This window comes from Oreochromis niloticus, linkage group LG20, assembly GCF_001858045.2.
Source record: "Oreochromis niloticus isolate F11D_XX linkage group LG20, O_niloticus_UMD_NMBU, whole genome shotgun sequence".
NCBI lineage: Eukaryota > Metazoa > Chordata > Actinopteri > Cichliformes > Cichlidae > Oreochromis > Oreochromis niloticus.
The window spans coordinates 21,137,317-21,151,356 of NC_031984.2; the positions used below are offsets into that span (position 1 = coordinate 21,137,317).

Consider the following 14,040-nt stretch of genomic DNA (forward strand, 5'->3'; position numbering starts at 1 on the left):
TTTTTCCCATCCGTGTACAGTTACTGTGGCTTAAATGAGGACGTTAATGCCAAAGCTGTGTGAGAAAGAGGACGAATGACGCTTTTACTGTGTTTTTAGTGGATGCACTTGTTTACTTGGTAGTAATGCCACAATATTAAGCAGTTTTAGAAATAATTATCCTTTAGGAAAGATGAATAACTTACTAAAAATGTAAAAATCAAACGCATAAGGCTGGTAGACTGTTTTTATATCTGCCAACCCCATGATAAATAATCATATTAGTTTTCTGTAACCTGGAATGTTTTATAGTTTATTGCCCTGGCTAACCTCCAAAACTTTAGAAGCTTTTCTCTTCATCTTCCTGCAACTAAACTCACTTCCAGCTTTGGCAGACATTTGGCTTGAAATGGACCCCATTCTGTGATTTCACACATACACGTGCAGAATGGTCTACCAGGCCAGGCTGTGCAAAGGAGTAAAAAGCCAGCACTGACATAAGATGCTCCCTCTGCCATGGTGAAGGCTGCACCCACTTGTAAATCCATCATATGATAGACTTATAACGGCGTGTCAACAAGGACTTTTCACCTGCTGTGTCCTGCCGTCGCTTTACAGCTGCTCAAACAGATTCAGAGTTTATATAGCAGTGCAGTCAGATGGGACAGAGACACATCATCAAACCAGCAGGAGTCCCACAGGTGTGAAAATATTCTTGTTCCTATTTCTAACACATGGCTCTTGATGCGTTCTCATAAAGTCCTCACTGCTTGAAAAACAATCTAAAAATGAGTATAGAGTCTAATTGTAGCTGCCATTCTGCTGAGTAGTGGATTCAATAATATGCCACTCCAAGCCCAGGGGCCACTTTGAAGTCTACAAAGAGGCATTACTTTAATTGATATTGGGTAGCATGTACTTTGTGTCACAATAAAGCAGGGACTGATGTTTCTGCAGCTGTTATGGTTTTGGCCACACTTGCTGTGTGTGTAAAAGTCAAGCTGTTTGCCTTCCACACTCAGTCACACGCTTCCTTTCTTGGCTTTCCGGTGCACTTTGAAGAACGTCTTCCCATTCTGTCATGTGGTAAACAGATCATTTCCCGCCACAGTGTAACATGGGAGACCCACAAATAGGCTGTGATGACTTAATAATGCACATACAGAGAAACTGTACATGCACGCACATTGATGGGAATTATACCAGCAGAAGATGTTTATCTAAAATCAGCGCACAAAGCCAAGACGCTACTTCCCATTTTCCCACTGCCACGCCACCTGATCCGGGAAAAGACTGTGTCTACGGACATTTTTCACAGTTCAACCGGCATTTTCCTGGCAGACTGAGTTTGCGTGGGCAGAGATCCATCAGTCATATTCTCAAAGGCGCTTTTAGCTACTGTCAGCTTCCACAGCAGAGGCCAGATGGTCCTGTGCAAGGCCTGTTAAGAGGACCGGCCGAGGGGCCATGACGGCTCATTAGTGTTTGACCAGCTCGTTGCACTGCAAACAATGCTGAGCTTTAGCAACACTGACAGTAAAGAAGGCTACACAGGCAGTATTTTCATCAAGTGGAGATTTTTATTTCTTACTTTCTTTGAATTCAGCCTCTTAAGAGGTCTTAAGAGACCTCCAGCTTAGAAGCATTGTATTATTTAGGCTACACATATTACTAGAATTTATTTCACACACTTTTTTCTTCTCTGTTGTAACAGAATCTTAAAATGATTTACAATTTATTGCTACAATGAGGTCAGTGAGAGATACAGCCATATGTATTCTTCAATCTAACAGTAATGTTCAAAGCTGAAAAATTAAACCTGTAAGGTGTCATTTCTAATTGGTGATGACCCCAACCCAAGCCCCGAGCCTTTGAAATCAGAATGTCATTTTTGCTATTTTTAAATTGTCCCAAATCTTGACAAACAGGAAGTAAAGGAAATAATCATCGTTACCAGCACAAATCTAAAGCATTTACTGTTTTTCCAAAAAGAAAAAGTCAGTTCGACTTTTCTTGACTTGGACCTCATAGGAGTAAGCCAATAAAAAAAGTGGCAGTATTTGCGGGTCTTTGATTGTCCACCTCAGACTGGGTTAAAAACATTAAATTAAATTAAATTAAATTAAATTAAATTAAATTAAATTAAATTAAATTAAATTAAATTAAATTAAATCCTCACAAACAGTCACGTTAAAATGTCTAGCTTCACAGCAGCCATAACCAGGTTTGCAAAGAACTGTTGGGTTTCCTTTGCTAGTCCCACCCTTTGTAACAATTGTGATGGTGGCTTTTTTTCTCACTGTGAAAATTTTCTTAACGTTTGAATCATCATCATCATCATCACACCCATGCCCAAGGGATTCTAAATTGGACGCCTGTTAGGCTTCACCTCCATCAATTCAAATAATTTACCCTTTGATAGGGTTGATATACTTACACACAGACCAAAAAGTTGTGTTTTGGTACTTTAGTTATTGTATCCCTATTATCAGCTCCTGTGTGACAGCCATAGTTTCTGAATTCACCTATCCAAGCTCCACAGTCAGCTAGTGACATGTTAATCCAGCCTTTCCCCCAGTACTGTGTACCTTCAGGCTCTGCAGAGATCCAAAAACCAGTGGCTGATGTCCATCCTCTGTATACAGGGTGTGGTTTTAATAGTCTCAAAACTGGAGTGCAGAGTCAAAATAGCTCCAAAATGTGACTTTCTAACTAATGTGACCGTAAGGAGAATGCAGACTAGCACACACTCTCAAAATTAAATACTTTGATATATTTTATGCACCTCTCCTGCCAAATTGCTGTCTTGTTTTCATACAACTGTGTTGGAAATAATTTGTTCTATAACTTTTTTTTAAAACTTGTCAGTCTAATTTCATCATATTTAGCTGACAGGCACAGTTAGCTTCAAGCCAAGACTACCCAGACTGAGGATATTTGGAAAATTCTACCTTCGGGATTGTTTATCTTTTAAGACAAACACATGATTGACAGTTTTTTAAAAAGCAGAGATTGTACTGATGCTGAAATGAACCTCTTCGCACTTACCACACATCTAAACACCTACAGTGCTGTTTCAACAACTAAGTAGTAAATGTAGACAGAGATTAGGAGCAAGTTGCAGAGTTCACTTCTTTCTGACATCTTTCACAAAGCATTCCTCAAGACCTGAGAAGAGACTTATGTTGGAAATCAATGGAATCCCCCTTCAGTTATACGGGAATAAATAAATACAGTGTTACAAAGTCAGGAATTCAATTTCAGTTACCGGTTTGATGTCTGGAGAATTATAATGTTTTACCTGATGTCTACCAAGTAAGTTGGTTTATGGCAACACTTAAAACTGATGTCTAAATATATGCATATACATATATATATAAAGTGATGAAGGATAACAGTCAAAATCAGCTGTGAGACTATTTGGACACAAAGAAACAGGTAGAGTAGGTCACAAGTGGCAGCTGTTTCCACTCCATTTGTTTTTTCCTGTTGGATGAGCAGCAAGTTGAGTACAAGGCTTCATGCATCGGTGGGAGAGTTGGAGAGGTCAGTTATCTGACGCAGATAGAAGGGAAGCAGGAAGTAAAGGAAGAAGTTTAAGAAACACCCAAATTTAATGTGCATCAGACCAAAAAATTTAATGAGATAAAGGCAGATTAATGGGGAGGGAGAAGGACGAAAGAGATAAACACAGAAAGTATGAAGAAATGTTAATGTAATGTTGTTAAGCTAAAGACCTCATAGATGATCCCTCTCAGAAAAACCTCAGAGCTGTGGGGACAGGAGCCGTTATCTCGATGCATGCTCAATCCCTGCTGAATCACGATGCTTGAGACCTGGACACCAACTGAAAGCCAACTTTCCTCAATAGCAGCATCATCAGCCCCAACTGTGAAGAGAAGAACAATTGATATTTACCTTTGCACAGAAGCCACAAATATCTCGAGATGAACAATCAGAGGGCTGTTTTTTCAACTACAGCATTGTAGCAACGCAAGGCAGAATGTCCTGCAAAAGCTGCGAGGTGCATAGATATAGAAACCTTAACATGTAAACACAGGAAGTTAAAAACAAAAACAACAGTGCACTACTGAGAAATTTCTCCCATACAGTTTCCTTTTTTAGCATTTATGCTCACATTCAGCTTCGCATAAAAGCTATCTGTATCTGTGGGGTTGAAAGGTCAGAGGTAAACAGGAAGAGTCTTTGAAAAGCACCAGGAAGCAAGAGAGAGTGTAGAGGTGCCAGGATCCGTCAGAGGCATAAACAAACAAGCCCATAAACCAACACTGGTCTGTCTTCATCCATCATTTCTTAATATGGAAGCCCGTTTAATTTGGGAAACAGTTGTTGTGAAGCTGAGGAAACTGGTTGTTTAAACTGTGTTTACAATTTTGATTTCTTTCACAATATCACGTTTTTTAACCATGTCAAGTAAACACTTAAACAAATCAGTAGAAAAAACAGGGTACAGTAGCCAGTGTAGTCTGATGAAGTCTAAAAAACCTAATAAAGAGCGATTTTTCATTATAATCAAACCTCTGGGCTTCTTGTTAGCCAGTATAAGCTGAATATCCCTATTGTGTGGTACACAAGTAATATCACTTAAATGGCTAAAAGGGGCACTTCTGACATTATCTGGCTGTGTTGTTCTGTGACTTACGTTAGCTGGCAAGCTAATAAGGCAACAGTAACTCAAATAGCCAGTCATTATAAATAAGGTATGGAGAAGAGAAGAAGGTTGTACCTTGAAGCAGATCTGTCACACTGGGTACCACTTCTGTCAGCTAAGAACAGGAAACCATGGCTACAGTTCACATAATTGATCAAATTTGGCCAGTAAACTGCCTTGTCTGTCGAGTCTCAATTTCTGCTGCAACATTCAGATAGTAAGGGTCAGAATTTGCCAGAAATAACATGAGCACATGGATTCATCCGTCCTGCTTTGTAGCAACAGTTCAGGCTACTTGTTATGATGTAATTTTCTGGGGCATATTGTCTGGCACACTTGGATCCCTTAGGACCGGCTGAGCATCATTTAAACACTACAGCCTACCTGAGTATTATTGCTGATGATCTACTTCCCTTTATGACCACAGTGTACACATCTTCTGATGGCTGCTTCCAGTCGGATAACATCTCAAAGCTCAAATCACTCAAATATGATTTCTTGAGTTGACTATTCTCAAACAGTCAACACGTCTAAATATAGTAGCGCACAGATTCAACAAGTCTGGAGGAAATGTGTGATGTTATTATGTCAATGTGGACCAAAATCTCTGAGGAATGTTTCCAGCACCTTGTTGCAAAGAATTAGAGCTGTTGTGAAGGCAAAAGGGAGTCCAGCCTGGTTTTTAATTAATTACTTAATCGACGGCTTTTATTGAGGAAAATATGTTCACTATTTAGAATCGTCTCTGGGGATGATGATTTTTAGCATCTCCTGTAAAGCAGACATCACTCCACAGACAGTTTTTTTCCTTTGTTTTAATGGCACCAATTTAGTGTCATAGAAAGAAAAACATTTGACCTTTTTTACTTTGATTTTATGCATCTGCTTGTTTGCTTTTCTTTAAAAGGATCTGGTGTTTACATTGAATTGTATGTTCAAATCCACTGGTCAGTGTTTTATATGGCTGCCTCAGGTTTTTTTATTTATATAGGTTTCAAGATAGTATAGCCAATAATATACAGGATTTAAATAAGGATCTGTGGGTTCTTACAGAAAAGAAAAATGAAAATCATCCAAAGGGCCAGACCCATGAACAGATGGAAACCTCAATCTGGCTTCCAGAGAGAGATCTGACAGCCGGTTGTTCAGAAACGAGTCTGGATCATTTCATTCTTTTAGATTCTTCTCCAGTTTTGTAAGTCAATATTTTAATATTGATCTCAATCAGAAATCATTATAACTGAAAATACTTTTTTGTCTGCTTTGGCAGGGGTCGCTTTTAATCATATAAAGGAAGACATTTTATACTAGACTCAGGTGATCTTATGTTAACTTTGTTCATCAAAAGGCACAATGTTATATTTTAATTCACGATGTTGGAGAATAAACAGCAGCACTAGTCTGGCAAAATGTGTAGTAAAATGAGCTTTCATACAGAATATATACGTTTTCCCTTTCTGTAAATGATCACAAACCCTTTTATGATGGAGTGTTGTAATGAAGTGTGGCTAATTCAATTAAATTTTATTTATATAGCACAAGTCACAACAGTCACCTCAAAGTGCTTTATATTGTAAGATAAAGACTCTACAATAACAGAGGGAAACCCCCAATAATCAGCTGAACCCCCGAGACCAAGCACTCGGCGAAAGTGGGAATAAAAAAAACTTCCTTTTAACTGGAAGAAACTTCCGGCCGAACCAGGCTCAGGCAGGGGCGACCACCTGCCGTGACCAGCTGGGGGTGAGGGGAGGAAGACAGAACAAAAGACATGCTGTGGAAGAGAGTCGGAGATGAATAATAACTAATGATTAAGTGCAGAGTGGTAGATAAACAGAGTGAAAACAGGTGAGGGAAAAGGAAACATCCAGTGCATCATAGGAAGCCGAGCCACAACAGCCTGGGCCTGTTACGATGCAACTAAGGGAGGATTCACAGCCAGCCCTAACTATGTGCTCGGTCAACAGAGGCAGGTTTTCAGCCTGAGAAATGATCACGATGTGGTGATCAGCTTTAATTTCAGCTTTAGTTTCAGCTTTAACAGGTTTTTAAAAAGTATGACATTAACTGTTTTCAGAGGCTCAGGATTAATTGGACAATGGACTAACAGGAACTTTCATGTTCCTATTTCCTCATTGTTTCACATAAGATTAAGCAGATAAAAGATGATTCCAAGTGTTGAACTTGCATTTTCCAGCTTTTCACTGAAATGGTCTGTGTGAAGTACAAATGAATGTTAATGCAAGTGAAGGAGGCCATCAGTGACAAATAAACCTATCAGAGAGATTTCAGGAGTGGTCAAATCAACAATCTGGTACATTTTGTAAAAAAGAAGGAATGACACTGGCCAGCTCAACAACATGAAAAAGCTGGAAGACCACAGAAGGCAGATCCGAGAATTGTTTCCAGGTCAGGAAAAACAGCTTCACAACATCTCCACCAGGTAAACAACACTCTGGAGGAGGTCAGTGTCAAAGTCTTAAATCAAGTAACACCTTCATGAATAGAAATACAGAAAGTTTACAATAAAGTAAAAAACACTGTTTACACTCAATTATACAAAACCCAGATTCGACTTTGCCAGAAAACATCTAAAAGAGTTTGCACTGTTCTGGAAAACGATCTTTTTGAGGCTCATAAAATGGGAAACTTTGTTCAAAAATGGTTGCAATTCATAAACATTTAGTGTAACGCACTTATGATAAACCCTTTGATTTAAAGCTGAAAGTCTGAGCTTCAATCACATGTTAGTTGTTGTTAGCTGTAGTGGTGCAGAGAGGAAAAACTACAAAAATGTTTTATTGTCAACAAAAACTTATATTGTATGATGCATACTTTAATTTCTTTGTGTCTATTTGTGGTCCTATTGGATTTTCTCTCAGGCAGCTTTTCGACTAATGATTTGTGTTTAGCAGATAGCTGTGAATTTGATCAATATTTGAGATATTCCTCTCGAGGGACATTTCCCTGGTAAGTTATTTTTAGAAACAGCATCCAGTTTTTGGTCTTTTTGTCTTTTTTTAAACGCTCTGTTAAAGAAATAAGATTATCTGTGGAGAGCACAGTGGAAATTGCATTAACAAAGACTGTATTCAGCTCTAGTCTAATGTATTCTATGGGGGCTCCAGTCCATGACCCTAACTGAATAAGCTGTTAAGAAAACGAATGGATGATATCTAAAATTGGTTGCAATTTGTGCAGACGTTTGTGGTTGTTAAACGATGAGTCCTAAAAGATTTCGATAAAGTTTTCTTCCACAACCAGCTGAAGGTTAGCGGCAAGCAAACTACCAATGATTTATATTCCTGAATCACTGGATTAAACTTCTAATGAAAGCTAATCAGCCTCAGCTTTTCTTTGTGTTCACCAGACTGGGGAACAGAACATGATGACAATGTGAGCATCTAAAACCTCCTAGGTGTCTTCAAACACAGCTTCAAGTCAGATAATCCACAATCAAAGCAGGACACCTGACATAACTACGATTAGAAAACTAACAAATCTTTGACAACTTCAGATTGCATGTTAAGAATTTGAAGGTAGCACAGCAGTTCATAAAAGGATGACGTTGGTGCCTTAATGATTCTTTAGCTACCTGGGAGTGGGTGGGGTGGGGTGGGGTAGGAGGTTATCACTAATGCATTAGGCATTTAATGGCCTAGTTTAGAGGGATAATTGCACCGATTCAGCCATTGTGTTGGAGTGCGGCTCTGAAACACCCCATCTTTAATGACAGCTGAAGAGCAGTGGGCACTGATTAGAGCGCCGCGAGAGAAAGAGTGTATGTTCTCATTCTCTAACTCCTCATTGATTTCAGAACACAATAAAAGCTTCATTATGCATTCCTAATGATGTACTTTGTACTTTGAGGCTGAAAGTTTCAAATGCAGCGTCACTGTAAAGACAGCGTTTTAACAAAACTTTGCAATATGTGAAAAAGAAATATTTTCGAGGAGCGATAAATATTCATACGCTCCAAGTGTTTACTTCTATTATCCATTTGTTTAATTATTTCCTTTCAGAAATTCAGGAAGCGTTTGCATGGGGAATAAATCGATCCAGTATTTCAAACACTTGACAAGGCAAATGCACATGCTAATAGCAAAGTTATTTCCCGCCTGTCTTTAGACATAATAATGGCCGAGCTCTTATAGAAGACATCCATCCTCTCTGATCTCATCTCCAGTGACGTGAATTTACTAATTGGTATCATAGAGCTTTAAGCTGTCCAGCAAACACTCAAACTTCTGCAAACTTCCCCCTTAGTTAAGTTGACTTAGATTCACAAGAAAAAGCCTTCTTGGAAACAAACTATTGTCAAACTGTTTACAAGGACAGTCCGACGGCTAAGATGAGGGCGGGCTTCTCAGAAAAGCATTAAGAAGAAGCAGGGTGTTTTTTTGTTTCTGTTTGTTTTGTTTTGTGTTTTTTTTTAACCAGCTGGCACAAATCCAACCAAGCCATTTGTTGAAGGCGCATTATTGAGACATCATCCTTTTCCAGGGCAGGAACACGACCAGCATGTTTGATTGTCAGGAAACGTGAGGGGTGAAAGGCTGAGTACACATAGTGTGTTGTTTTCTCATGTAACAACTACTAATGTGTGCACTCTTTTTTTGTACTTTATATTGTGATTCTTTTTTCACAAATATCTAAAAGCTAAATATGTTAAGTCTATATTTTTTTAATATTCTAATATTTGATATAATATCTTTTAAAGAGACATCCTGTGTTTGATAACTATGCTTATTTCCATTCTTCCTGAGAGTTACATTAAATGAGAAAAAGTGTGCCACTCCCATTTACGAACACACATATATAACACCATGCATCTAGCCCCTAATGCATGTAAACTGGCACCTTCATTATTCACCATTTATTTATTTTTCCATATAATGAATATGATCCTTGATGAGCTTGTAATGAATGCCCGGGCCTTGCTCTGGCTCAATGACTCACAAGCTGCAACTTGATCACTTATTAAGATGTGAATGCACAACATCTGAGCCTCGGGGGGAAATAGAAAATAGCAATTATTTATTCATTTACCTCCTTTTGGGAAGAAAGAAGCAACCGATTTTATAATTTTATAACTTCTGTGATATAGTGGATGTACGAGGACGCATACTAAGCAACAGTGATAAAACCACACTGATCAAACCTTTTGGTTTGGTATTATTTCAGTCACAAGCTGTTAGCGACTAACTCAGCTGTTAGTCACCCTTCCTTTTGAAGCTACATCCAGTAAACTTCATCTCTGCTAGTGCTCAGTCATAACACATTACATCCACCCCCAGCTGAGGATAAGTTGAGCCTTAATCAGGCTTGAAAGCCTGCCAGCTAGAATTCAAGTACCAATTTAAATCAAATACAATGCCGTTTCTGATTACAGAGGTCCGGGGTGTTCAGAGGGTTTGTTGCTGATGGTTTGAGCCATGTTTGTTGCGGTTAGAATAAGAAAAAGACATAAAAAAATAAAAAGAGCCGTGGCAAGAGTGGGAGTGTGATTTATAGTCCGCCAGGGTCAGCACTGATGGAGCTGTAGATTCAAAGGCCAATATAAATGTTCTTTCATTCCTGGTTCTACTTTTTACACTAACGCACACGCGCACAAACACACACACACACACACACAGGAGAGCAGGGAATGCTGTCCATTAGTGACCTACAAGTGGCCGGCCTTCTGCCAAACACATAATGCTTCTCTTGTGGGGGTGAACTCCCTTTAGGGTAGTTGACTGAGAAATAATTCTCCTGCTCTTCACAGATCATTACTTCTTCATCCCTGCTCACATGGTTGGACTGCTTTTACTTAATATTTAGTATTTTGTTCTTGTGGCTTTTCAGTTTAAGGCAATCATGATAGTAACACATATATTTGGTCTGCGAGGCTAGACTCCAACCCCCTCATGACCCGAAATATGATAAGTGGATGAAAATAGATGGATTGATGTCATCACAGCTGAAGACAGATCTGATAAGCCTGATAATTGTGGTTTATTACAGTCTGGCTCATGTTTTTTACACCATCATCTCTATTCATCAACAGCCGAACACTAGTTTATCACTAGCTACAGTTACGATGGTTGCCATTGCTGACTGGAAGCCTCTGGAAACAAATTTTATAGCTTAAAAGTTATTTATTCCTTACTAGCCTAATTGCTACAGAAAAATAAGGATATCTTTGAGTAATTAACATATGACACACATCTTTTCCTTTAGTATTTACTGTGCTACTATACAAGATACCGTTCTAAAAGCCATTTTATTCTTTCAAATATAAGATAATTTATATGAAAAGACAGTGTGATGAGTTGTGTCTTTGTATCCTCAGTGTCACAACCTTACTCTGACCTAAAATAAAGATGTTAGTAATTTTATTTCATTAAGATTTTAATTTCAAACCAAGTACTAAAGAAGCAGCAGATGATAATGATGATGGCGTCTCTTGGGCGGATATGTAGCGTTACTGTGCATCCGCTCAAGCTCTGAAAGGCAATTTTGAGGTTGTTTTTAAAGTGGCATGATGCTTGAACTCAGAACGTAGAGAGAGAAAAGTTGGAAAAAAGAAAGCTGAGCCCCAAAGCGCCATCTGCATAGCAACCATAACCTCTCTTCCAATCCTCTGAGTGTGGTGCAGCTGCTTTGGATCCTGGTGTGTTTGATATGGAATCGTTGCAGACATTCAAAGCTGCTTCAACTCTTCTTAATAAAGAAACTGAAACAATAATTACAACATGCACTTGTGATCTTAAATTGCAGAGAAAGGTAAAAGTCATATCTTCTGAGCCTGGAAACATTTTGTCACTCAGAACAGAAAAGCAAACGCTTGATGCGAATAGATAAACAGACCGTCTCGTAACCTGAATAAATTCTGCAAAGGTCAGTTCAATGAATTGATCCAGGTCTAACTTTTCACATGCTTTAATCATCAAAGAGCTTTTAGAATTGCTGGGCCACCATATGCCAATAATGATGCATAATTTAAACATATGGCAAAAGAGCCTTCAAATAACATTAGTAGTCACCCTCTGCATTACATACACGTAAAGCCACATAAAAAAGAGAGAAGTTTATTATGCCACCAGGCAAAATAAGTCAAGATGGTTTCTTTTCCACGGTGTTGCACCAGTGAATCAAACTGTGAAATGGCTCAGGCTCAGCCTCTCTCCATGGAAACTGGGCTCAATATTGTCATGACAACCTTCAACAAAGGAGGAAAAAAATCATGCAAGTAACAAGGGGAAACAATAAAAAGGCCTAATCGAGGGTGACAGGACAAGCCCTCGCAGTTTCCATCTCTGACTGGTTTTCCTCTACTGAGCTCATCTTATTTCATGAATCACATCCTGATACATCTGTCACTCATCTTTCTCCAAGCCCCCCTCCAATGCTGCGTCACTAACGTAGTTATTCAGGTACGGAAAAACTATCAATTACTGGCAGGTGACTGCTTTGTGTGGATATAGTCATCAAAATGCAGCATTCAGCCAAATGTTCCCGCTGGGCAATTGTTACCCCAGAGCAGAGAGACATAAAACATAAATTTACAGAGGGCCGTTAAAGTGGTATTTCCCCGTGGAGTGAGTGAGATCATTTGCGTTGTATGTCGTAAGCATGTGGCTTTTGCACTGGTGCAGTGGCTCTAGTTGTAATATATGAACAGTACATTCTAACATGAAGCAAAAATTACCAGCTCTTACAGACAGTAACTAGAAATAAATAAAATTAATGCATCAGTCACCCCATGCACTTCATTCGCCCACCATATGAAAAGTTTAACAGCATCTTAGAAATAAACTGAATTCTGGTGCTTCTTTAAATTGTGCAACTGGCAGCATGGATTTGATGTGTTGCAAAAAGTGAAAAAAAAAACCCTAATATATTTAAACAAGCAAAAAGCATCTAGTTGGCACAGAACCAGCTGATCTCTTCTGTTTAATATTTAAAATGTGGAGTCCATTAACAACTCCCATTTTCTCTGGGAGGCAGTGGTTTTAATAAATATAATTTAAAAGCCACCCTCAATCCCACATAAACAGGAAATCAGGAAAACTGGTCGACTGGAATCTGCTGTATTTACTAAAACACAGTTTACAGGAAATTATCTTTTCTAAGTGTTTTTAAACCTGTTTCAGTTTCTTTTGTCTCTTCTATGTAACATATTAGCTACTGTATCACTGGTTTATTCAGCATTTTAACAGTCACTCCAAATCTGAGCACTGACCAAAACGGATTTCACCATCAGAAGGCGTACTTCAAGTTGTTACGTATGCAGTATAAATGTAAACAGCTCAGAAATGTTCTTTAGCTGAACTAAACTACCGGTTGGGTTTCCTGTCAGACTGGTTTGTCAGTCTGGTTATCTAGTTGTTTCTGGTTGGTTGTTTTTATACTTGCTCTTCTTTAGTTATACTGTGCTTTTCTCTTCCTTTACTTGCTGAGTTGGCTGTGACTCAGGGAGTGGAATTGGTTGTCTGCCAATCAGAACATTGGTTGTCCAACTCCTGGATCCTCCAGCCTGCACCTCATCGCCCCATGCAAGTGTTGTATGCATGGGGCTTGTAGTAAGAAAGCACTTGCTCAAGTGAGCACTTGCGCAAGTGCTCAAATTGAATAGAAAAGTATTATAAAAGTACTAGTCTATTTACCTTGCACTTTTAGAGTATCTTAGTCTCTCTCTTCTCACACATAGCAAGAACAACAGGAAGCACACTTGCAAGATAAGAAACATTCAACCACACTTTGCAGCTAAACACCACTATAAACAACTTTCTAACGAACAAGCAGACTCAACCAAATTTCCTTTGATTTCTCTTTCGATCTCGCTATCTTAGTCTCACCGTTTCATCTCTCATTTCTATGTCAGTTTTAAGAGTCCATTCAAAATAATTGATCGTTTTTGCAATAATTTTAACAAAACCCTCCAAACCATAGCAAATTCAAAATTGTTTGTATGACTGTATGTTTCTAGTCACAAATGTTCCATGTTTTAAATAACTGGAACTCATTTCAGTCACATCCAGTAGTTGTGCAAGTGCACGTAACTTCCACACTTTTTAATTTCTGTAAAACTGAGATTAGGAAACATAATAAGAGCGTTATCTTCATTTTGTCATGCTTCTTATCTCAGTCTAACCAGTCTCTCTCAGTCCTCAGAGCTTTTAGTAAAAGACAGTGTGTACTTTTTTTATGAACACATGCCTTCTTGTTTTACACTTACCCATGACATCTTGCCATCCTCCCTCCCTCTGTTGCCACAGTGCTTTGCATTGCATTGCCAAGCATCAGAATGTTTCCCGTGTGCAACTACAGTAATGACGATCATGCTGGGCTGAGGTGAATGCATGTGTGTCTGTAAGGATGTGTGTGATAGAAAGAGTGGCGCT

At 38.8% G+C, this 14,040-nt stretch overlaps 1 long non-coding RNA gene across 1 annotated transcript; it reads right to left on the bottom strand.

Annotated features, from left to right (window-relative positions):
• Positions 1-1,557: 1,557 nt before the first annotated feature.
• Positions 1,558-14,007, bottom strand: LOC109196185 (uncharacterized). Its single transcript, XR_002057659.2, has 3 exons — positions 13,875-14,007; positions 3,717-3,868; positions 1,558-3,534 (listed from the first exon to the last, which is right to left on the bottom strand). It is a non-coding gene; the product is annotated as an uncharacterized LOC109196185 (long non-coding RNA).
• Positions 14,008-14,040: the final 33 nt, after the last annotated feature.